Source organism: Schistocerca gregaria, chromosome 4 (assembly GCF_023897955.1).
Source record: "Schistocerca gregaria isolate iqSchGreg1 chromosome 4, iqSchGreg1.2, whole genome shotgun sequence".
Taxonomy (NCBI): Eukaryota; Metazoa; Arthropoda; class Insecta; order Orthoptera; family Acrididae; genus Schistocerca; species Schistocerca gregaria.
This window is the reverse complement of record NC_064923.1, coordinates 385,077,046-385,103,091: the sequence shown is the minus strand read 5'-3', so window position 1 is coordinate 385,103,091 and position 26,046 is coordinate 385,077,046. Positions and strand designations below refer to the sequence as shown.

Here is a 26,046-nt window from a genome sequence, read left to right as displayed (position 1 = left end):
GCCACCAATCCATTAGGTTGAAGATAACCGTTTGGCAAAACATGGTATCCTGCTACTAGCAGAGGTACGTAACTGCATGCAGAGCGTCCTAGTCGGACAGGAATCGTCGACCCTTCACCCCAAGAGACCGAAGGCATGATAATCGCATAGTGAGAGAAGTGCTATAGTGTCTCCCACATGAGTCGGCATTAGCGTCTGCGCTACGTGTCCTATATCGGGACGTGTGTTATCATGAAGCTTAACACCCCTTGTCACACTGTTCCCCAACGACGTTTTTCGACAGACGTGCTGCCCCCTACACATTCTTCACTCTCCGATAGATGACTACGGGTGTATGTCTTTCGGCAGCCAAAGAAACAACAGTAGTACGTTGTACCTCATTGGACGCATTTAGTAATAATGTCGCTGTAGTCCAGGTTTACGCGTTTACAGCACGCAGGTCGGTTAAGACACGAATACCACACTAACCCCTTGCCTACATGTAGGTACTTACGTACCCACTTCGGAAATGCGCTATGTTGCGTATATTTATTTTACTATTTATTTAATGTGATTTGATTAGGGCCATCAGGCCCTGTCATACGTCGGACCTGGTTTTCACATATGCCGTACCATTTTTGTATCATAGATACATAAGAAACAGCGGATTTAAAATTACAACCAGTATTGAAATGATTTGAGCACCTGTACTGGAAGGTGAGTAAATAACACTATTAAGTAATAGAGTAAATACCGATTTTACTTGTACTATTGTTGCTACGTTCGGTAATAGTAACAATAGTAATGATAATATAATGAGAATAATAACAATAATGAAAATGGCAGGGATAAAATGACTTAATAAGCGTACAAAATAGGTGTCTTCTGATATAGCCGTAGGTAAATCTTTACCGCTAATAAGCAGTTGACCTGAATGCAGGAATTACTCCTGAATCAAGTCCACCACCTGTTTGAGTACCTAACTTTTCTGTAAATATCTGGGCCTTTTCTCTGTACCATTCTGGGTGCTGCCTTTTGGTAGATGTGATTCATGTCACACCCAATACCTTTAATTCTTTAAAGGAATTGGGTGTGACATCAGTCATATCTACAAAAAGTGTGCTTTAAGGTTTCGGACACTATGCACATAAGACCCGAATAAATCAGAGCATTCCTTTCGTAAAACGTTCAAATTACTAAACGGAATAATAGTAGACCGGAAAGACCTAAATTTAACCCTAAAATTTAAGCTTGCACTGGTTGAGCCCTACAGAAAATGTTGGTGGTCTGCATGAAACTACATAGTCATTACGAACTGAAGATTTCGCATGACATGTCTTACTAAATTAGAGCAAAAAACTCTATTTTGGGTTAAGACCCTGGGAATCCACAAATCAGGATTTATACGACTGAGTCACGTTCTCCTAACACTGGTTGAAACTGCGTCTTGAAATTAGTGCACAGGGTATTGAATGACAAGCCACTAGATTGTATAAGTTTTAAAAATTCGCAAACTAGTAAGAAAATATGACTACTATAAGGTAACGGCAAGGAAGACACAGAAAAGTCGCCAAATCGACTGAAAAAAACGCAGTAGATGATGAAATTAACGACTAGAAGTATCGATGAACAAAGCGAGAATCGTTTTCACATTAGTTGCCTTCAGCAATTCATCATTCCAGCCTATTCGTATTGCGCAACCCAGTAAAGGATCACTTATTTGAAGTCACTCCTTTGAAAACCCCGAAGCGGAATACAAATAAAACAGTTCCTGCATCAGTCACTTGTTTATTTGGCCTCTATGCTTTTCGATGGCCAACACCGATATCTTCAGGTGGAGAATTCTTTATTTACGTGGCTGATGTTGGTGAATAGTACAGGCGTCTTTTCTCAGTAGGAGTCCTTGGGCAGTGTAGCATGTTTTGCATCTTTTGCTACTGATAAAAACCGTTGATTTAAAACAAGCATTTTAGAAGTTAAAAAATATGATTTTCTGACAGTGAATTGTACTTACAGGCTCTTTAGAGTTGTAACCGTTGTGCATACTTTTCTATGATGTATGTGTAACAGCGTGGCGCAATTCGACGCAACGGTTCAAACAGAAGGGTTCTGAGAAATACCAAGAAAAGGCTGAAGCTCAGTTCATGTTAGGTGTAAGGTGGGCCAATATGTACCATATTGCTACCAAATTGCACCACAGCTCTGCCCAGTGCCGCCGTGGACATTTCACAAGACGGGAGGGTCATCGCACCCCCTGTTACCTACATTTCAATCCGTCTTTTGAAGCCTCTGTGATGGAGGTCAGAAGCCCGACCGTCAGCTTAGAAATCACGCAGTTTCGTTATGGGCGGCCGAGAAAAACATTTCAGACACAACGACGCTCAGAATCGACAAGGAAAGGCCTAAGGAAGTGGGATAAAGGGCGTCAATGAACCCAACCCTTCAGATCGTATGTTGATTACCATGCATTTCGTGGTCGAAAGCGACAGTTCACAGAGCGATCAGCAACAGAGCGACGTTCTTGACAATGTTCGATATGGCTGTCACCCTTCTGACGATTCAGCACTTGGGCTGCAACCCCACTAAACTTGCTCTGCTGCTTTACGGTGTATTAAAGCCTGTTTGTCGGCATGTCGGTGTGATGTTAATGTGGTGAATGGCTGCTAGAAAAATATAAACTAATGCAGAAAAGTACGAAAAACAAACACATAATGTCAAGTGAGCATTAGTAGTGTGGTGCATGACACAGTCACGCCGTTTAAATACCTAGGTATAAAATTGCAAAGCAATATGTAATTGAATGAGCGTGTAAGGATTGTAGTTAGGAAGGCGAATGGTCGACGTCGGTTACTGGAAGAATTTAGAAATGTATGGTCCACCTGTAAAGGAGACCGCATATGGAACACTAGTAGAACCCCACTGTTACTATCCGCACCACGTTGGAGCAATTTAAAGGCGGGTTACTGGATTTGTTACCGGTGGGTTCGAACAAAGCGTAACTCAAATTCAAATGGGAATCACTGGCGGGAAGTTGACGTTCTTTTCCAGAAGCACAATTAAGAAAAATTTAGAGAACCGGCATACAAGGCTGACAACAGAAGGATTCGACTGCCTGCAACCCACATTTCGCGTAAGGACCACGAAGACAGGTCTGGTACGGAAGCAATCAGTCATTTCTCACTCGCTCTGTTTGGGAGTGGAACAGGAAAGGAAATGACTATTAGTGCTACAGGGTACCATCCATCACGTACCATATGGTGGTTTGCGTGATCATTAACCTAAGAAACTTCCTGTCAGATGAAACCCATGTGCCGGATAGAGACTAGAGCTTGGGACGTTTGCTTTTCACGGGCAAGTGCTCTACCAGCTGATCCACCCAAGCACGACTCAAGACCACTCCTCACAGCTTGAATTCCGTCACCTACATTAGCTCAGCTGATAATGCACTTGTTCGCGAAAGACAAAGGTCCTGAGTTCGAGACTCAGTCTGACACACAGTTTTAATCTGGCAGGAAGTTTCACATCAGCGCGCACTTCGCTGGAGAGTGGAAACTTTATTCTGAGATCATTAACGTAACTCCTACCTCAGATAAACTTCTGAACACTGTACTTTTTCCCATTCGTCGACATCCTGCTGTTTGAAGCGTCCCTGATCCGAGGATTACGTTGCTGTGTGCCACGTTTTTGCACCGTTAGAGCCGCTGTACTGTACTGTACGTCTGGAGTACAGAATTGTATGGACTGTGGGAATACCGGAACAGAAGAGAATCGAAGCATTTGAGATGTGGTGCTATAGACGAATGTTGAAAATTAGGTGGACTGATAAGGTAAGGAATGGGGAGGTTCTACGCAGAATCGGAGAGGAAAAGAATATGTGGAAAACATTGATAAGGAGAAGGGACACGATGATAGGACATCTGCTAAGACATGAGGGAATGGCTTCCATGGTACAAGAGGGAGCTGTAGAGGGCAAAAACTGTAGAGGAAGACAGAGATTGGAATACGTCAAGGAAATAATTGAGGACGTAGGTTGCAAGTGCTACTCTGAGATGAAGAGGTTAGCACAGGAGACGAAGTCGTGGCGGGCCGCATCAAACCAGTCAGTAGACTGACGAAAAAAAAAAAAAAAAAAAAAAAGCCACTGTAAGCACGAAATTTCGAAGATGACGTGGGTTAATAGATCGTTTAATTGTGTTGCAAAGCTTAGATAAGATCCAGATCAATTTTTCACCATAGAAACTTTTTTGTTTTCATATTCGTAGGCCTCGCCAACTCACAAACATACCATCCGCGAAAACCCGCCTTCCCAGTAAGATACTCGAGTTACGCAGAAATTTTTCTCCGCAGAGGTGCCAATTGACAATCCCGTTTTATTTCCTGTCGCCGGCAGTTACTATCCTCAAGAGATGTACGAGTATTTTCCTGGACCCCCTAGAATGGTTGAAACGTCCCCTTAGAAAAATTATACAATACTGTGCTTAAACTGACACACAATATCTTTAGCGCAACGCAATCTGACTTTCAAAAATCCCTACGAAAGAATGGCCCTGACTAACATTAACCTATACGTTTCACAAATCACTTACCTCACAAAAATCTTCGTTACTCAAGATACTGCAATACAGCGAGCGCCACTACTGCCAGCTAAATAAAAGATTCAAACTACGGAAGGCACTAACTACTGATAGGCATAGTTAGCAAATGAAAGATTTTAATACAGAACAAACAATGTATTTACCTTAATAGTCATAATATATATATCAGTTCGTGACACAAATTCTTACAAATTTCCAAACTCCGCCATCTCTCTACCCACGTCCACCACTGCTGGCGGGTCACCTCCAACTGTGCAACGCTACGCGCTGTTAGCGTCCAGCTGCCGCTGCCCAACACTACAATGACAGACAACAATGCAAATCAGCCACAGACTAGAGCGCTACGTGGCGGCGGCGTTACCAATAAAAAAACCTAAACAGCCTACTTACATGGTGGAAGAAAGTATACCTCTGCTCTACATCTAGAATACAGAAATCACTATATGATTCTCTCTACATTTTGCCGGAGCGCGGGAATATTATAATTTCGATGTTAGTTCGTTATCTCGGAAATTATAAAGTATTTCAAGTGGATATCATGAAAACCAGGGCGTTAACCGTTGCGGCGGAACCTTCTCAAGATATTTCCATCGTCGACTTTCTTCTCCGACCGCTAAAATATTTGTTGACCCCGTCCTATGTAGTGAGAAACGATCATCATGATAAAATAAGGGAAATGAGAGCTAGCTGGAAATGATAGAAGGTGTTCGTTCCTTCCGCCCGCTTTGTGATACTGGACTAATAGTAGATTGTAGTGAAGGTGGTTCGGTGAACCCCCTACCAGGCACTTAATTGTGATTTGCAGAGTATCCATGTAGTTGCAGATACAGATGTATATTACTTCTTCCCAATGAGATTCATATTATGACTCTGATTGTTGAATCATAAAACTTCATGACCACTGCAGGTCAACTAGCGGGAATAGAATAGACTGCTCCACAAGGAACTATTTTTTTTTTTTACCATGTAGGCGAAGCAGTTTGACAGTAGGAGACGAGGTTTAGTAAGGTGAATTATTATGAACTATTATGTATCTATGGCGAGACACATTCGTATCGCTGTTTTATCCTCGGGGCTATCTTCTAACGACTGTTATGCGACGATTCCTTCTTTTTAAGACTAAGAAGCATGTTTTACAGTAAACGAGAAACTGGGAAGTATAAACAAACACAATTTTTCTGAAATCAGCACGCGTGTTGAGCGTAGCAAACACAACAAAATTTCATACACAGGTATTCTGACAATCCCTCAGACAGGCTCTCTCAGAAATGTCGGCACTAGTGGGCTCACCCAGCTTTCAAAATCCTCTGAACCTGTGCGAAATGTAATAAAAAAGTTGGAACAAAAATACCACTTACTGTTTGCGGCACAAAGAGCTCCGTCAAGGCGGCTGAGTGGTCGTTCAGCCTTCAATAAAACGGAAAGCCTTTGCAACCGGCAGGGTGAATAATGCAAGTGTTTTCAACAGGTAATCAATGAGCGGCGGAGTCGGCGGCTCCGAGTAGCGCTGAAACAGCCTGCATATTGCAAAGAGCCCGCCGCGCCGACATAGCGTTTAACCGCGTGGCGCGCCCCTCCTTTAACACACCGACTACTTAATGATAGAGTGGCCCACCTGCTCGAGGAGTACACCTTTAATCGTTGCAGGCTTTTGGGGCTTACCGGCGTCTTGGGGTTGGACGTGCAGCAGCATTTCACTAAGACTCGTCGACTGTAATTTTCACACTAAGCATTCTCTACAGCCAAGGCCAACAAAACATTTCGCCACCTTACATGCCGTTTCCGGTCACGTCAACAGAGAGAGATTTCAACATCGTTCTTGCACTGTTACGAAAATCTCATGAACAGCCTATACTCTCCAATCCTCGAAAAAATCACATCTCTTTACGAAAAGACTAAAGTGAAAGATGCACAGAATTACAAATTAATATTGTAGATCTCCGTTGTTTTGGGATATTTAAAGTTAAATCACAATGATTCTCCGGAAAGAAGAGAATCGTCTGTCAAATAATCGGTAAACATTCAGAAAAAAGTCAGCTTACTGTAATAGTACACAATTACACTATGTGATGAAAAGTATCCCGACATCTGGCTGAAAATGATATACAAGTTCGTGGCGACCTCCATCGGTAATCCTGGAATTCAATGTGTTGTTGACCCACCCTTAGCCTTGAAGATAGCTTCCACTCTCGCAGGCATACACGTTCAATCAGGTGCTGGAAGGTTTCTTGGGGAACGGCAGCCCGTTCTTCACGAAGTGCTGCGCTGACTGAAGGTCAGTAGGTGAGGCCTGGCACGAAGTCGGCGTGCCAAAAAATTCCAGAGGTGTTCCTTAGATTTCAGGCCAGGACTCTGTGAAGGCCAGTCCATTACAGGGATGTTATGGTTGCGTAACCACTCCACAACAGGTCTTGCATTATCAACAGGTGCTCGATCGTGTTGAAAGATGCAATCGCCATCCCCGAACTGCTGTTCAACAGTGGGAAGCAATAAGGTGCTTAAAACATCAGTGTAGGCCTGTGCTGTGGTAGTGCCACGCAAATCAACAAGTGGTACAAGCCCTCTCCAGGACAACACGAACACATCGTGACACCACTGCCTTCGAGTTTTACTGTTGGCACTACACACGCTGATAGATGACGATCACCGGGCATTCGCCAAGCCCACACCATGCCATCGGATCGCCGCATTGTGTACCCTGATTCGTCACTCCACACAACGTTTTTCCACTGTCCAATCGTCGAATGACACAGGAAGCGTGGTTTCGTTTGGCATTTACCGACGTGATGTGTGGCTTATGACCAGCCGCTCGACCATGAAATCCAAGTTTTCTCACCTCCATCCTAACTGTCATCATACTAGGAGTGGATCCTGATGCAGTTTGGAATTCCTGTGTGATGATCTGGATGGATGTCTGCGTATTACACATTACGACCCTCTTCAGCTGTCGGCGGTCTCTGTCAGTCAACAGACGAGGTCCGCCTGTACACTTTTGTGCTGTACGTGTCCCTTCTCGTTTCTATATTGGACCTATGGACGTTTAGGTCCGTGGATATCAAGCGTACAGACGTACGACACAAGTGACACCCAATCAACTGACTACGTTCGGATTTCGTGAGATCCCCGGAGCGCCCCATTCTGCTCTGTCACGATGTATAATGACTAATGAGGTTGCTGATACGGAGTACACGGCAGTAGGTCACTACACAATGCACCTAATGTGATAAACGTATGTTTCTGGGGATGTCAGGATACTTTTGATCACAGAGGGTGTTCCTAAAGTTGTGTGTTATGCGGCACTTACGATTAGTTAAATAGTTTTACTTTATTTGTACATTCTTCACCCTTTTACCTTACATATATATGATGAAATGAAATAAATTCTGGCATCGTGCATATTTGGGCACTGTAATGAAATCAATGAAATTTTGTGCCTGACAGGGATACGAACAACACAATATATTCACTTGTTGCATACTGCACATGTATCACACCCTGTCCTTCACAAACCCTGCTCGCAACTTAACCTGATTACCGTAAAAGTTCAAACATGGTTTGCATCCGCACTGAAGATCCAAGTTAAGATGCATATATATTATTGGTATGTGTGGTGTCTGAAAGAACAGACACATCTCTTATATGAATATATACGCCTTAACGTCGATGGCACCATTCCATTGTGGGTACACTCTCTATCCTAACTCTTGCCGAAATCCAGCGTGATGCAGCGAGCAATGAGAATGATGGACACGTGTGCTACATGTGTAGTGGGCGAAAAGTTGAGACGTGCTGTGGGTAGATGTGAGTCAGCCGCGGCGGCAGCAGTTCAGCAGGTTTGGTTATAACGTTGCATTTATTCGAAGTGACTGATAAACAGACAGAGTGGTCCACGTTTCATTTGAGTGGTGCTTCCACAGTATGACTCTTTTTTTTCTCTAATTTCGCATGGTGAACTTGTGATGAATTGCGAAGGTGAGCTAAAATTTAGGGGCGAGGGTCTACCTTTAAACTGGTTGGAAGATTTTGTTGGGTTATTCAGTCCGAAGAGTTATGCAGCCAATATATTGAAGAAACCGCCTCAGCTGCAAAAATTTTCTGGTATTGACCCAGGTTTCGGCTAGAATAATCTAGCCTTCTTCAGAAGCATAAAATTAATATAACATGTCATCAATAAAAATTAAAACCTACAGTACTGTTGTACCATGTCGAATTAGAACCATCAGCCCCGGCCTCACTTCACCACGCGGTCGGTTTACAGCGTCAACTACGTTGCCACTGACCGTTGCACGTGGAATTTCACTGAGCACGTAGCAACTCGTGCTCGTGCACAGACGGAGAGTCAAGACTAAGTTCTACTTTACTTTGCTACATAATTATTAAATTCATCTATGCTATTGACAGACATAGGTCACGCATATTAATTGAAGTGTAGCGGAGGGTACAACATCTCCGTCATAACGCTTATGTGCTGTTGACCGACATAGGGGAAGTGTAGTAACAATAGCACGTAAGTGTGATGACGGAGATGTTGTAGCCTCCACCACACTTTAGTTAATAAGCGCGACCTATGTCGGTCAATAATAGTTAAGAAGGATTACAGGGGCGTTGTACGCCCAGTTACACCCTAATTAAATTATGATAATGATTAAGGTTATAAATAAGTGAGACAAGTACGGTATTCCGCTATTAGTCATGTTTGGTGGGGAATACTTTAATTGATGACCATACATGCGTAAAGTCTTAAAGGTAATCCTTAAACTTTATATAGCCAACCAAGGAAATTACCTACAATATAATACAATTTGCGTATAGTTAATACACGTAGGGACTTCATCTACATAATGCTTTGTTTGCTTACAGTTCAGTTATTAGTTCCCAACACATGATATACAGACAGCCAGTGATATACAGCCTGATATCCGCAAGATAGGCAGCATATAGGACAGGATGAACTAAGGAGAGCCGTGCTCCCTTGGTCAGCGTAAGCACCACACAAGTTCTTCCTGTTTTTTCGATTGATTTTTGTTCAGTTTTTCAAGGCCTATCCACTGTACCAACTTATAACTAAATCTGAGGGGGGTGCGATGGGGAGGTTCCCTTGTCAGTGCAATTCCACGTGCAACAGTCAGTGGCAACGTAGTTGCCGCTGCCAGACGACTGCTTGGTGAAGTGATGCCGGAGCTAAACTCCAGTTAAGTAGTTTTAATTCGACATGGTACCGCGGTACTATAGGATTTAATTGTTAATGTTGACTGTGCCATACACTGGCATGTTATATTAATTTTATGCTTCTGAAGAAGACTACATTATTCTAGCCGACACCTGGGTCAAGACCAGAAAATTTTCGCAACTGAGGCGGATTTTTCAATATATTAATCACAGTCCCTGACGTGGCTGCTGTATGCTAAAAATTCTTATTATGTGTTTTGCTGGGAGTCTTGCAGCAATTATTTATGTTCAATGTGCACGTTGAAATCCAAGTGGTTCGTATGTTTGTTTGCGTGATGTGAAGTCAGTGCAGTTAAACTGCATTCCATCTTTCTCATTTCAAGTGTCCTGCATCAGTTATTGAATATTTACTTGTATTTCAGGGGCAACATTTGTCCGCCGAGAACTTGTGCACACATGCTGAAAGCTACCCCATTTCTGAGTGCTAGACGATGACGCATGGTACAGAAATTGAACAGTTCAATTCTAACAGAGCTTTCCACATCGGTTGTTATTGGCTTACCATTCTCTACCCGTAAATCACCAGAAGTGAAGGTGTTCTGACGTCGGCTGCTGAATGTAGAATTGATGTGGCAGATTCCTGCAGAGCGTGTTTCCGTGTTCCTTATGCAGACCTTTGTACTGAAGTGTTCAACATTCCGTTTGATTCACTCGTATTCACTATTTCGCACCACATATTCAGGACCTGTAGTAATATCATCAGCAGTTATTCATTTTCACACGTAAGTAGTCTGATTAAAAACGTGGAACACGATCTCCATTACACAGTGTTCAACTATGCGTTGATTAATTTCTATACGATCTTAGGAGAGATTTTTCCAGTGATGTTCAGTTATACAATCAATGCCTGACTTGTACTGGTCGTGCGATTTGTTTTAAATGTGAGTTCCACCATCTTATGCAGTCAGATAGCTTTACGAAACTTTTCATAGAATAACGAATTTCTTTACAAGACGGCAAAGTAGCACTAAATCGTGGCTTAAGCACTACTTGCATTATTAGTCAAAGCAACCTCAGAACATGCAGACAGTAGTTGAGGGGGCTCAGGCATTTTCTTTCTTCCAAGGTTTCCAAATGTTCTTTATCACTGTACCACTCTGCCCAGTGCTGGCCACAATACGACGATAAGGAAGCTCTTCTCATATTTTTCATTAGCTCTGTGAATATTTGACAAATGGAATTCCAATAAGTTGTATCAGTAAAGCGTGAATTTGCAGCAGAGGCGAAGTTAATATCGCATGAGCGTCAGACCTCTCACGTTCTTGGATACATCAACGAATTATCAGAGAAGAGCAGCAGCGCTAGAAGGTCGTTCATACATGGTGATGCGGTTTATAGCAAAAAACGTGTAGGTGCACGTTGAAGAGCAAACTGACGCGGCAGAAGTTTCCTTTTGGGACAATGAATCGCAGTTCTCCTTCTACGTGGATAAATGCAGGATAATGTAATAGAGAGAGGGACCCAGGTACAATGTGATTATGAGATAGCAGGTGAACGTTTTGACCATGACACATCGTAAATTTTAGAAAATACTAAGTAGCGGTATGAAGCGGGGTGAACAAGTTAAGACAAAAGGTCGACCAAAATTTGTTGTATTGGTTCTGGCATATTGCAGTGTGTTGGTAGATGAGAAAAAGTGGCATAAAAATGGATACTGCAACAATTTATAAGGTTTTGTTCTAAAGCTCAGAATCCTTATCAAGTTGTAATGTAAAAGAGTTCACTTAGAGAAACTGCATTCGAGGTCGTCTGGGCACAATTATAACTGAACGTGGCAAAAAGTAATACCTCCGAAATTTTTATGATGAAATTTTCAGAGCTTTTTAAATAACGCTTGCGTTATAAACATTCTCCACTTCTATTTTTCATGTCTACATATTTCCAGCCCATTGCCCCTAGACGGCTCCAAATTGTAGCGTGTGACATGGCGATGTGTAACATAACTTCGTCGGTGCCTGAAAAACAGCTTGCTGTAATCGAGTTGAGAATTTGGGGATTTCATCTACACATGGAGCACCCTCTCCTTCAGAATGACAATGCCAGACCATAAACGAGCGCTGCGACATCTGCAACAGTCCGACACCTTGGGTTCACTGTTTATCCGCCCTACAGTACGTCTTTGCCCCAACCGATTTTCGTCTGTTTACCATACTTCAAGAACCGTTCCGAGGAATTCACTCTGATAGTCACGAAGCTGTGAAAGCAGAGGTAAGGTGGTGCCTCCTTTTATAGTCATTCTACAGAGATGATATTAACAAACTACTCTCTCTTTTGGAGATACGTGTTCGCCACCTGGCTGAATATGTTGAGATAAATACATACATGAAAAGGGGTTTGGCGTCAGCCCGGTTCCCTGAACTCCTGAAGATAGACGTTTACTGCTGATATTGTATCACAGACACGGTCCCTTTCACTGTTAAGAGATGTCACTAAACCTCCCCCCCCCCCCCCCCCCCAAAGATACAAACAACTATGCATGAACAGCGCTTATTAGACTAAGGGGATCCGACAGCCGATGAGTTCCAGTCATCACACCAGGAAGGTGGGTCATTACCGCGGTTCGATAGCGTCCGCATTATTACTTTGTGCCAGGAAGGGCTCTCAACAAGGGAAGTGTCCAGACGTCTTGGAGTGAACCAAAGAAATGTTATTCGGACATGTAGGGATACGGAGAGACAGGAAATGTCGATGACATGCCTTGCTGAGGCCGCCCAAGGGCTACTGCTGCAGTGGATGATCGCTACCTACGGATTATGGCTCGGAGGAACCTTGATAGCAACGCCACCATGATGAATAATGCTTTTCGTACAGCCACTGGACGTCGGGTTACGACTCAAGCTGTGCGCAATGGGCTGAATGATGCGCAGCTTCGCTCCTGACGTTCATGGCGAGTTCTATCTTTGCAACCATTACAATAAGCAGCGCGTTACAGATGGGCCCAACCATCTGCCGAATGGAACGCTCAGGATTGGCATCACGTTGTCTTTACGGATGAGTGTCGCATATGCCTTCAACCAGACACTCGTTGGAGAACTGTTTGGAGGCAACCAGGTCAGGCTCAACGCCTTAGACACACTGTCCACCAAGCGGAGGTTTCCTGCTCTTTTGGGATGGCATTATGTGAAGCCGATGTACGACACCAGTGGTCATGGAAGGCGTACGATACGCGAATGCCATCTTCTGACCGATAATGCAACCATATTGGCAACATATTGATGAAGCATTCGTCTTCATGGAAGACAATTCGCCCCCATCGTGCACATCTTCCTTCTGGATAACGACATCGCTCGACTACACTGGCCAGGATGTTCTCCATACATGAACCCTATCAGACATGCCTGGGATGGATTGAAAAGGGGTTCTTATATACGTCGTGGCCAATCAACCACTCTGAATTATCTAAGCCGATTCGCAATTGAGGAGTGGTACAATCTAGATCAACAGTGCTTTGATAAACTTGTAGATATATGCCACGACGAATACAGGCATGCAGGACTGCAAAGGAGGTGCTACTGGGTGTGTACAGCAGTCTGGACCACAACATCTGAAGGTCTCGCTGTATGGTGGCACAACGTGCAACGTGTGGTTTTCATGATCAATAAGAAGAGCGGAAATGAGGTTTACTTTGCTCTCTATTCCAATTTTCTGTACAGGTTCTGAAACTCTCGGAACCGAGGATATGCAAAACTTTTTTTGAAGAGTGAATATAAGAATCTTCATGTTAGTAACGTTTGTTTTACTTTAAAAGCTCTAAGAGCTTTCGCATAAAAATATGTATCGTAGGGACTACGAGGATAAAATAAGGAGGATTACACGACATACAGAGACATGAAAACAGTCATCATTCTGTCCTTCAATATGGGACTGTAATAGAAGAGCAATATCCTACTCCTTGCGTTCTACAGTGGCCTAAGAAGCATGCAGTACATTAATAGACGGCACGGCGGGGAAATTGGTGCCTGGATAGAGAGCTTAGGTGTGTGAAGAGTATAGTGTAGGCTTATTTGGCGTTTGCACGCTGCCGTATTATTGTTCAGCCCAAGTTTGAAGGGCCATTCGTTTCGTTGTTCGTTCAGATGCTTGTGCAAGCAGTGATGTACACTTTCTACACGCAGAAAATTTATCTTCCTTACACAGAAAAATGCTTTTATAGTGTGTGGACGCGAGAATAGCGCCATCTCTTCAAGAACCTCCATGGAATGTTTAGCTGCTATTCGTGAACGCGGAGAAAGCTTCTACAGAGACTGAGGCCAAGTATCACACATTTATCTACGAAAGCTTTGAAGGCTCGGTTGCCTTAGACGCTGGTAAATTTTCCAAGATATGTGGTCGTGATTGATATAGGTTTTCCGTTTCTAACGTTTCATCCAGATCTGCACTGGGCGTCTTCGGAGACGCTCCTAGTTTGGCTGTATTGTCGATTTGGAAAGACTCAGTGAAACCACGAGGCCCTCTGAAGTTGCGCAACGCAGCTCTGGACGAAACGTTAGGAAAGGAAAGTTTTATATTTGACATCCATGTAACCCGGGAGATATACCAGCACCTAAAAACAGTCAGCAGCAACAACAGCTCGCGAATAATAATATGCCAAGATATTACATAAAAACTTTACTGGTTTAGTTGTCGACGGTATGGTACAATGACGCACTCATTACGGAAATCGGGAATGACATAATGTACGTCTTTACTTGTAGCTAATGTTTGCCGAACATGAATAAAGTAGCCTGGGTGTCTTATGAGTAGAAAATTATTTACTTGACGCAGTATTTCACCAAAGAGTTTTACTGAAACAGCTTACAATCACTAAACCGAAAGGTAGCTAGGAAATCATTTTCCTACCATAAAATGCATTCATATGTACTTTCTCCTTCTAATCAGTACTATTACAACTCCTGTTAATATAGAGTAGGATGTAGTTACTGTGGCTCACCAGCGTAGTAATTACTACTCAAGCTGGACATAAAGCTCAGTTGGGGCTAATTGGTGCTTCTTTTTAGGAAAATGGTTTCACCGTATACGAGCGTTATCGAGAAATTACGTTTTTACATTATGGCAGGCAGAAGCACTTGGTGAGAAAATGTATTGGGGACAGACTATTTCTTGAAGTACATCTCAACAGGTAGACTATCAAAGCTGAGACTCCTGCCCAGTGGGTTCGCCTTTCGTTTTATTATGTCACAGAATCCAACCACTAACAGTCAAGTGCGCGAAATCGTACCTTACGCTTCTCAGTACACATACCTCAGAAATGTGTTTCGTTTACCTATACACTGGGTACTAAACTTCACGTCACTTGCATGGTACGGGTTTTATGTGCACAGTTTTCTGGTATCTAATGCCACAGATAATGTGTCCGTCATTTCTTTCGTTACATATCTGAATCTTGAACTACTCTTTATCCTAAGAAAATTGTAAGCCTTTTCAATAAGAAGAAGAACAACACCTATCTCTGGGCAGGACCTTCACTGATGAGACATGACTTACCTTTGATAGTAATAAAACCTAACAGCCACTCTCGGAAGCGAAATGCAGGTCGCAGTTTCTTACAAGGGGTCAAGAGATGCCTTCAGACAGCAGCGTCAGAAGCTGCAAGTCTAAGCAGACTTCATTTAGTGGTGCTTCTTTCTAAAAGATGAAAGTATTTATGGACTGGGGAACTCAAAACTTTAAAAACCTGCAGAGACAAACCACGTAAAAAGGTTTAGTGATTTCTTCGTCGTTGACATAATACAAAGAAAAGAGAAAGTCCCAAATGCGCAAGAGCAGAATGCATCTCAGTGCTAGAAGTCGTGGTTTTCAAAGCGGTATTGCTAAAAGCATGTTTGTCCCTCAGAGCGTGGTATCAAAAATTTTTTGCAGAGTCGTGCCCTCTGCATCACATCTGTTCTCTGCCAACCAACGTGAGGTGTATGACAGAAGGTTTGTCCCATTGCACCCGTTATTAGGAATCTTCATGTTCTCTTATGGAATGCGGGAATAATGGTTTTTTGAATGCCTCTGTGCGAGCAGTAACTATTCTAATCTTTTTCTCACGATTCGTATATGAGTGATACGTAGGGGATTGCAGTATATCCCTAGAGTTACTATTTAAAGTCGTATCTTGAAATGTTGTTAATAGACTCCTAGGGACAGTTTACATCTTTAAGAGTCTTTCCCAGTTCCATTAGTATCTGGGTCACACTCTCCCACCGACATGTGAACATTCATGCTGCCTTCTCTGTAAACGTTCAACATCCCCTGTTACTCCTATTTAATCCGGGTTCCACAAACTTGAGCAATATTTAGGATGTGTCTCACGTGTGATCTGTAAGCAGCCTCCTTTGTAGACTGACTCCACTTCCCCAGTTTCCTACCAATAAACCTAAGTAAACCGCCTTCTTTACCCGCAACTGAGCCGACCTGATAATTCCGTTTTACACTACTGGCCATTAAAATTGCTACACCACGAACATGACGTGATACAGACGCGAAATGTAACCGACAGGAAGAAAATTCTGTGATATGCAAGTGACTACCTTTTCACAGCATTCAAACAAGGCTGGCGCCGGTGGCGACACCTACAACGTGCTGACATGAGAAAAGTTTCCAACCGATTTCTCATACACAAACAGCAGTTGACCGGCGTTGCCTGCTGAAACGTAGTTGTGATGCCTCGTGTAAGGAGGAGAAATGCGTACCATCACGTTTCCGACTTTGAGAAAAGTCGGATTGTAGCCTATCGTAATTGCGGTTTATCCTGTCGCGACCTTGCTGCTCGCGTTGGTCGAGATCCAATGACTGTTAGGAGAATATGGAATCGGTGGTTCAGGAGGGAATTACGGAACGCTGTACTGGATCCCAACGGCCTCGTATCGCAATCGAGATGACACGCATCTTATCCGCATGGCTGTAACGGAATGGCCTGCCGAAGTGGCCGTGCGGTTCTAGGCGCTACAGTCTGGAGCCGAGCGACTGCTACGGTCGCAGGTTCGAATCCTGCCTCGAGCATGGATGTGTGTGATGCCCTTAGGTTAGTTAGGTTTAATTAGTTCTAAGTTCTAGGCGACTGATGACCTCAGAAGTAAAGTCGCATAGTGCTCAGAGCCATTTCAACCATTTTTGTAAAGGAATGTGCAGCCACGTCTCGATCCCTGAGTGAAAAGATGGGGACGTTTGCAACACAACAACCATCTGCACGAACAGTTCGACGACGTTTGCAGCACCACGGACTATCTGCTCGGAGACCATGGCTGCGGTTATCCTTGACGCTGCATCACAAACAGGAGCGCCTGCGATGGTGTACTCAACGACGAACCTGGGTGCACAAATTGTAAAACGTCATTTTTCGGATGAATCCAGGTTCTGTTTACAGCATCATGATGGTCGCATCCGAGTTCGGCGACGTGGCGGTGAACGCACATTGGCATCGTGTATTCGCCATCGCCATACTGGTCTATCACCCGGCTTGATGGTATGGGGCGGCATTGGTTACACGTCTCGGCCACCTCTTGTTCTCATTGACGGCACTTTGAAAAGTGGACGTTACATTTTAGATGTGTTACGACCCATGGCTCTACCCTTCATTTGATTCCTGCGAAACCCTTTATTTCGGGAGGATAATGCACGACCGCATGTTGCAGGTCCTGTACGAGCCTTATTGGATACAGAAAATGTTCGGCTGCTGCCCTGGCCAGTACATTCTCCAAAACTCTTACCAACTGAAAACGTCTGGTCAATGATGTACGAGCAATTGGCTCGTCACAATACGCCAGTCAATGGCTAAGAGTATCAACGCCGTTATTACGGACAGAGGTGGTTGTTCTGGGTACTGATTTCTCAGGGTCAATGCACTCAAATTGCGTCAAAAGTAATCACATGTCAGTTCTAGTATAACATAATTTTCCAATGAATATCCCTTTATCGTCTGCATTTCTTCTTCGCGTAGCAACTTTAATGGCCAGTAGCGTATATCCAAACAGGGTGTTACACTAAGCTATTTGTAACAGTTGTTCGATTCCTACAGCAACTCATTGATGTTATAGTCATAGGATAATAAGGTCTGTCGTTTTGTGATGTGCACAGTTTCACATTTCTGAACGTTTAAAGCAATTTGCCAGTGTTTGAACAACTTTGAAATCTCATAATATCTGACTGAACGTTAATGCAACATTCTTCAGACAGTACATGTCAGATAATTGCATCATCTGCCTGATGTTACTATCGATATTGTCTGTCAAGATCATTAAAATACAGCATGAACAGCAAAGGAACAAACATGCTTTCCTGTGGTACACGCAAAGTTGCTTCTACACCTGACGATGCTTCTCCATTCAAGATAACATGCTCTGTCCTCCCTACCGAAATGTCCTCAATGCGGTCACAGATTTCACTTGATACCCCATTTGATCGTTTATTGGCACTAATCGTAGATATGGTTTGGAGACAAATACTATTCTGAAACCAAGAAATACTGCATCTACCTGTCTGCCCTGATGCAAACATTTTGGTATGTCATATGAGAAAAGTGCAAGTTTTGTTTTACATGTTCGGTGGTTTCGAAATCCATGGTGGTTGACACTGAGGAAGTTATTCTGTCCAAGATATCTCATTAAGTTTCAGCTCAGAATACATTCAGTAAAAATAAGGTGTTATGCTGGCTTAAATTTCCTACGTCTACGATTTGTCTTGACACAGCCAAGATTAAATGGCACGGATGCTTAAATTATATAGACAGTCGAATACGAATGTGGGCTAGTCAAGAAAACCATGTGAATATAGCTAAGAATATATGGATAGAAAAGGAATTGCCAGCCTGAACATTAATGCTGGTTCCATACTGCGTCTTGAAAGCCCCATCTAGTGATGTTAGTAGGATATCAAATACCGATGTAAATCTGAGAGTTTAGACAGATGCGTCCGATGTAGAATGCTTTCTCTATATTAATTTTTGTTTACTTTTCATGCTGTAACTTTTTGCATTTATAATTTGAAATGCATTCCTTTTAAGACAAAAAATAAATTTGCCATTGATACTGAAACTTGTAACCACTCTGGTACGCGTCTTTCCTTCTGAGAGCATAAATCTTGTCAAACTACATGTATGTGCTGTAGCTTGAGAATGTACGTCTTTTCATCAGCTCTCGAATTTTACTTAATAGTTGACAGGTGTTGTTCTACGAATATGAAGGATACTGAGAGGTAGAGATAGCAAACAGGCGCTATAAAACTGTAATTACGAGGAAATTGGCAGACGACACTTACAAACGCTGCAGATAAAATTGCCTCCATCCTGAACATCATTGTTCGAAAGACTGTAAATTAAACCACAACATCATTAGGCTCTCCCTGCAAAACGCATGCTTAATGTCTAACAGTGAGGATACATATGATTTATGTGTTCCTGGAAACATGTGCCTGGAGAAATATAGCTTGAAGTTATAGAAAACCAACCTTCCTCATTATCTGTAGCTTAGAAATCCATTGGAACTAAATTAGAATAAAAATGGAATAAATGACGTTTAGTTCCGCTACAAAAGAAGAAAGTATCGTAACATTTCGATAGCAGAAATCATTGATATAAAATACTTCACTATTGGAAGTATTTTGTTTCTAACTACATATACATCTACGTAATTACTGTGCTGTTCACAATAAAGTGCCTGGCAGAGGGTTCAATGAACCACCTTCAGAGAAGATCCCGTTGCCACGAAAAAGGGTTGCTTCTAATGATTATCATTCCAATTCACGTATCATGTCTGTGGAACTATCTCTACTATTTCATGACATTACAAACCGATGCGCCGTTCTTTGAACTTTTTCGCTGCCATCCATCAGTCCCATCTGATGCGGATCCCACACCGCACAACAGTACTCCAGAATAAGGCAGACAAGCCTGGTGAAAACAATCTCTTTAGTAGACGATTTGCGGCTGCTAAGTGTTCTGCCAATGAATCGCAGTCTTTGTTTTTCTCTACCTACAACACTACCTATGTGATTGTTCCAATTTAGGTTATTTGTAATTGTAATCCCTAATTATTTTATTCAATATACAGCCTTAAGATTTGCATGACTTACCGCGTAATCGAAATTTAGCAGATTTGTTTCAGTACTCATGTGAATAACTTTACTTTATTCAGGGTCAATCACCACTTTTCGCGCCGGCCGAGGTGGTCTCGCGGTTCTAGGCGCTCAGTCCGGAACCGTGCGACTGCTACGCTCGCAGGTTCGAATCCTGCCTCGGGCATGGATGTGTGTGATGTCCTTAGGTTAGTTAGGTTTAAGTAGTTCTAAGTTCTAGGGGACTGATAACCACAGCAGTTGAGTCCCATAGTGCTCAGAGCCATTTTTGAACCACTTTTCGCACCAGACAGACAACTCATCTAAATCATTTATGAATTCGTTTTGGTCATCTGATGACTTTACAAGACGGTAAATGACAGGAATATCAGCAACATTTGCAAACAATCTAAGACGGCTACTGAGATTTTCTCCTATGTCGTTAATATAGATTAGGGACAAAAGGGAGCCTATAACACATCCTTAGTAACGTCGGATGTTATTTCTATTTTACTCGATAACTTTCCGTCTGTTACTACGAACTGTGACCTTTCTGACAGGAAATCATGAATCCAGTCGCACAACTGAGGCGATATTCCATAGGCACGCAATTTGGTTAGAAGAAGTTTGTCAGCAACGGTGTCGAAAGCCTTCTTGAAATGTCAAAATTTGGAATTAATCTGACATCCCCTGTCGATAGCACTCATTACCTCATGAGTATATATAGAGCTAGTTGTGTTTCGCAAGAACGATATTTTCGGAGTCCGTGCTGACTACGTGTCAATAAATCGTTTTCTTCGAGTTTAGAATGTGTGTGAAATCTTATGGGACCTAACTGCTAAGGTCATCAGTACCTAAGCCTACTCACTACTTAACCTAAATTATCCTAAGGACAAACACATACACCCATGCCTGAGGGAGGACTCGAACCTCCGCCGGGACCAGCCGCACAGTCCATGACTGCAGCGCGTTAGACCACTTGGCTAATCCCGCGCAGCTTCTTCGAGCTATTTCGAAATGGTCGAATACAGTATATGTTCCAAAACCCTACTGCAAATCGACGTTAGTGGTATGGACCTGAAATTTAACTAATTAATCCTACTTCCCTTTTCGAGTGTTGGTGTGACTTGAGCAATTTTCTAGTCTTTAGGTACGGAACTGCCTGTGAGCGAGCGGCTGTATACAATTGTTAAATATGGAGCTATTGTATTAGAATACTCTGAGGGGAACCCGACTGGTATAGAATCCGGACCATAAGTCCTGCTTTTATTAATGATTTAAGCTACTTTGTGAGACCGAGGATACCTATTTCTGTTTTTGTCGTATTGGCAGTTGTTCTTGATTGGAATAGAGGAATATTTACTTCGTCTTCTTTGGTTTTTGAATTTTCGGAAGATCGTATTTAATAATTCTGTTTTAGAGGCACTGTCATCAGTGACTTTACCGTTGTTATCGTACCGGGAAGATACTGATTGCGTCTTGCCACTGATGTGATTGATGTATGACCAGAATCTCTTTTCTGCCAAACAGAGTTTCGCAGTGGAAATTATTGAAAGCATCTCCCATTGAATTAAGCTCAATATTTCGATCTTCTGCAAAGTTTTGCGACTCTTGGGGATTTTGAATTCTCTTAAATTAGGCATTCTTTTTTGTTGCTCCTGCAACAGCGATGTGATCCGTTTTGTATACCATGGGCGATCAGTACCACCACTTATTAATCCATGTGGTATGTATCTCTCAATTTCCGTCGATACTATTTCTTTGAAATCATTCCACATCTCTTCTATGCTTACGTGATCACATTCTGAAGGAGTGGAGACTGTCTCTTATAAAGGTGTTAGGAGCACTTTTATCAGCTTTTTTAAAAAGAGGTACTTTCTGTTTCTTTTTTAAGGTTGTAGGTGTTAAGGTATTTAGCCTAGGAACTGCCTGGTGGCCGCTAATCTCTTTATTCGTCAAGATATTCCCTATCTACCCAGGATTATTGGTTGCTAATAGGTCAAGTATGGTTTGGGAACAATTTACGCTTCGAGTGGGCTCATGAAGTAATTGTTCAAAATAAAAAGTTTTATGGCTGCCGCCGGCTTTAAACGTATAATTTTTCCAGCTCGCGGGACAGATTGAAGTCACCACCGACTATAACTGTAGAAGTGGGGTAACTTTTTAAAAATGAGACTCAAGTTTCATTTGAACTCTTCAGGAACTATATCTTCTGAGACGTGGCGTCGGTAAAACGATCGAGTTACTAGTTTTTTCCAATTGTCATCTATAAGATCTAGTGATAATTCGGAGGAACTATCGGCTTCAATTTCACTACAAGGTAAACTACTTCTGAGAACAATAAATAGTCCACGACCAAGCGCATTTAATCTATCCTATCTGAACACTGTTAGATCGTTTGAAAAAATTTCGTCTGAACTTACTTCCGGCTTTAGTCAACTTTGCGTACCTATACTATTTAAGTCTCAGTGCTTTCTATTAGGGCTTGGAGCACTGGTTCTTTCCCAACACAGCTACGACAATTTACAACTACAATACTGATCGTTTCTAAAATTACCTTACTGTTTTTTATCTGTCCTCTTTTAGATGGACGCCCTTTCTGTGGTTTCCTGAGACCCTCTAACTTAAAAAACTGCCCAGTCCCTTCCACACAGCCCCCGCTACTAAGGTCATATATATAAGATCCCATGACTTGGTTTGTGCAATTATTGCTGTAAATTTGTGGAATATACATTAATTATGACACTTTTGAAGTTGCAGTTCGCATAATTTGATCGGTATTTGTATAGCAGCTCAACAGATGATGAGAGCTAAACTATCGCAACGTGTCGAGAAATGCGTTTCTCAGGTGGGGCACGTCGCTTCCGCGTCGCAGCCCATTCTTCATCGATCGGTAGCTTCTCATTCTTGTGTTACGGCTTCTCATAAATTCCTAAGCGTGTAGTTGCGTGACCGTGTCTCTCTCCATTTCCATTCATGGATCAAAACAGTTCCGAGAAGAATCGATTAAATGTATCCGACTGAATGCCGTGCAGTCAACAGTTTGTTCTGAGAGAACGTGTATGTACTTTGGCGGACCATGCTAATACGAAACTTAGTATAAAAAGGATGGCTTCGTACAGGAATGCCTTTCAGGTGCCTCTCGCCACATTCATATTTAGATTTCACATCGCTACCCTAAACATCTAAGGGAAAATGACGAGATGGACCCTCTTAAATGGAAAAAAATGAATTTTGTTTCCCATCATTCCACAACCTGAGCGTTTAGAGAGTCTCTAATGACTTCGTTTTTGTTGGGATGCGAATGTTTAATGTTCCTTCACATTGTTGTAAACAAAGAGCAACGAACCATTTTATTCGTATGTCTTCTAGATAGACTCCCGTTCTAAGACAGCTATACTCTGTAACAACCACACGTGTTACCGATAAGAGACTGAGAAGTGAATTAACAGCTTTGGCGAAAGATAGAGCTAGGAATGTTTAAATAGATTAGTATGTAGTCATATGACGAGTACTTCATTACTACAAAGAGGTCATAATTGACAGTCAGGAAGAATTATCGCGCTTGAGGTTAAGTTGCCAACAACTGGTGTTTACACGTAAAGAAAACATTGAAGCCATTTCAATACCTAGAGTAACGCCCTCCAGTATTACATTAATCTACGTTTATGACAAAGTGAACCAAATCATACAAATTGCAGATATGCAGTATGTTAGATAACTTTTTATACATGGCTCTAGTTATGTTTGAAACAGTTAACACTTCACTCACTGACACACACACACACACACACACACACACACACACACAGCGAAAAAGAGCAATGGGAGAGAGGAGGGGAGAGAGAGAGGGGGGGGGAGGAGAGAGGAAGGTATGGAAAGGGAACTTTTCCTTACTTAAAATTTTTTCTGTCCAAGTTAGGTATTATCCAGAGTAATTGTTTCAGAATTTCGTCAACTGTACAGAAAAGCTGACGGTAAGTATATCAAATGCTATAAAAATTAACATTTGTGACACCCACAACCGAGAATTACATTATGATATCAGGAGGGATCTAGTTTTCACCAGTTATAATGAACTAAGTAGTTGTGACGCTAAACTACTGCAACACAATCTTTGAAACTGATAGTCACTGTAATTATATGACATGCTATTTGACGGCACAGAAATTTATTTCACTTTATTCAGTAAAGAAGAAGCATTCTGCAGTACGATGTCGTAGTCACTCATGTTTCTTCAGACCCTTAAAAGGGAAACCACTGAAAAATCAGTAAGGGGATGGGGATGTGAGCGCAGTCTCCGTGTAAGCTGACAGGCGAGCAGCAGCTCCCCGTTTCATTACATTCGTAATTTAGAAGCTGGCTGCGAAGAAAACTTAATGAACACTGAGAGGTTGGCACGGGTAATGTCATTACCTTTGCATGTTATCTTTTTATATGAATTTCTTAATTGGAAGCACTAAGTTGTTATACTGAGTGGCTTCGACGGGAACCTTTCAAAAAAGTAGTGAGTTATGGCTGTTAGGCACTACGCTTCTAATTTTCTTCGATGTGTTATCTCTAGTCGATGCTCCTGCGTTCCGGTCACTTCATCATTAAGGGAGGATATATACGAGTTTTATACTTAGTTGCTATCATCGATAATCGCTAGGTACATATCTTCTTCTTCTTATCTCCATTTTTCGATTAGATTATGACCTAAATTAACTACACTGGCGTACTTTTCATTAACAGGTGAACTTCGGTCTGTTGCCGTGCCAAGGCAAAAGTGAAACGTACCATCGACGGTCAACGTTTACGTAATTGTACCGTATACTCGTATTTCCTTCAGTAACTCTTACTCTTCGTCACACTCATCTGTGGTGACGATGCGTCTGGACATCTTCGGTATTTCTATTTTTGTAATTGCGTATGACTGCACATACGGTGTGTTATTACCATACGTAATTATACCTATTTGTAAGTACAGAATTTTAAATATTATTATTTTTAATATAATTTTTGCATACATGGCTTTTCTGTACAACTAAAGTCAAAATAAACGCGGAAACGTTTCAGTCTGTTAGTAAACGAGTACGCCTCTTTTCTTACGTGTACTACGAAAGCTGGAAAACTGGCCAATAGTTTTTTTATAATTAGAGGTGGGGCCCCTCCACGCCCACACCGGCATGATGGCCAATACAAAAGGTCTACTGCCATCTCTGCATAAGGGTTAGTATTCACCAAAGTGAGGTGTCGCAGGATGTGGGTACTGCGATGTTTGCGTACGTCTGGTTAAGATTAACCATTAATACGCGCTCATCTGGAGATAGATTGGTCGAAATCTGACAAAGGGTAGCGGTTTTAAGGGCAGAGGAAAAAAAGTGCCAAGGCAAGAGCCAAGGGCGGTTGTCTTGCTGCCTGCGATAGGTTGTGTAAGGATAGGCTTTGTTAGTAGTGGGTATCATGCATGTCTATACTTTGGCGTCGTGCGTTGTGCTGCTCGGCGGCTGGCGCTGGGTGCTGGCACAGAGTCCTCGTTCAGCGTCAGCAACCTGCAACAGTTAGGTTTGTTATCGATCTTGTGTCCGATAGGTATATACCGGAAGCACAGTGTGAGGGAATGTTGGCAGATTGTTTGCGCGCCTGTGGGCGAGCTCGTCGGTGTCCCTGCTGTGGCCTGTTGGTCGGCTCTAATAGCAGCTGGTAGATGCCAGTCAGTGTTGCTGATATGCAGGGGCTTACCGACGTTTGTCGCTGTTTGCGTATGTTAGTTTGCCATAGGTGGCTATGCCCTAGCTAGCTGTGTCTTTGGCTGCTTGTGTTTCCGCCTGTGGTTGTGATCGCAGTTTCCCAGAGTGAGGTTGAAAGGATTGTTCGAGTGTCTCGAGTTCCTGTATAGTCGTGTAGCGTGTTTTTTGAATACTTCCTTGAAGGTATCAAGGCGGTACTCATGGTGAAGATCCACGGTGAGTGTGTAGCGAGGAGCGTTTCTAATGATTCGTAGCACCTTGTTCTGTATGATCTGCAGGCGGCGTCGGAAACGTCTCTCGGAAACGTATTGGGCGTGAATGTAGTGTTTTTGCTCTACAGTGTTGGTGTTTGTGCAGTAGATACGGTCTGCGTGTGAACAGAACTGCTTCGCACTTGTCGACGTTTACTTTAATACGCCATCTCTACAACCAAGTCTCCGCTATTCTGTGTGCTGTTTGTATTCGTGAATTGATGT

General features: G+C 42.6%; 1 protein-coding gene across 1 annotated transcript in view; it reads left to right on the top strand.

Annotated features, from left to right (window-relative positions):
- Window positions 1-26,046, top strand: part of LOC126266972 (hemicentin-2-like) — an 852,087-nt gene that overhangs the window by 735,468 nt on the left and 90,573 nt on the right. The window lies entirely within an intron of this gene.